The sequence below is a fragment of the Ochotona curzoniae genome, unplaced genomic scaffold, assembly GCF_017591425.1.
Source record: "Ochotona curzoniae isolate NIBS_2020 unplaced genomic scaffold, NIBS_Ocur_1.0 scaffold_3438, whole genome shotgun sequence".
Taxonomy (NCBI): Eukaryota; Metazoa; Chordata; class Mammalia; order Lagomorpha; family Ochotonidae; genus Ochotona; species Ochotona curzoniae.
The window spans coordinates 772,749-773,661 of NW_024467110.1; positions in this window are offsets into that span (position 1 = coordinate 772,749).

The window sequence follows — 913 nt, forward strand, 5'->3', positions numbered from 1 at the left end:
GCTGAAAATGGGCTTGGGCGCTGAACTTCTCCCTGGATGTGGAGGTGTTAGTGCCTGCAGTGAGGATTGGCATCATTGTTTTGTGTGGGTGGCTTCAACATGCTGATTTCATCATCCTGGGTTCCATTGGACATTGGACTAGAAGTAATCAAACAAGGTTTTCCTTCAGATCTGGTCGAAAAGCTGATGGTATGTGAAGTGAATGAGCCAGCGTGGAGTCGTATTTGGCACTGGAAGACCTGTGCTGCCCCTTTCGAATGTTGCCATTCACCAACACACTTAGTTCCCCAGGGATCACATACACTTTCGGGCATATGTGCTGCCAGAGCCATCAGAATCCATGGTAAGCTGAAAATGAGCTTAGTAGCTGAACTTGTCCCTGGATGTGGAGCTGCTTAGCGCCTGCAGACAGGATTGGACATCGTTGTTTTGTGTGGGTGCTCAACATGCTGATATCATCATCCTGGTCTCAATGGGCATTGGACGAGATGTGCACCCAACTGGGTTACCGGACTAGATCTAGCGAAAAGCTGATGGTATGTGAAGTATCCGAGCAGGTGGAGTGGTTTGGCACTGGAAGACCTGTGCTGCTCCTTCGGCAAGTTGCCATTCACCAACACACTGAGATCCCTAGGTGTCACATCCACTTTCAGACATATGTGCTGCCAGAGCACTTGGTTTCCATGGTAGCTGGAAATGGCTTGGGCGCTGAACTTGTCTCTGGATGTGGACTTCTTAGCGCCTTGAGTCAGGATCTACATGGTTGTTTTGTGTGGGTGTTCAACATGCCTGATTTCATCCTCCTGGGCTCAATGGGCATTGGACGAGATGGCACCCAACAGGTTTCCGGGACAGCTGCTAGGAAAGCTGATGGTATGTGAAGTTCCTGAGGCAGGTGGAGTCGTTTTGGCAC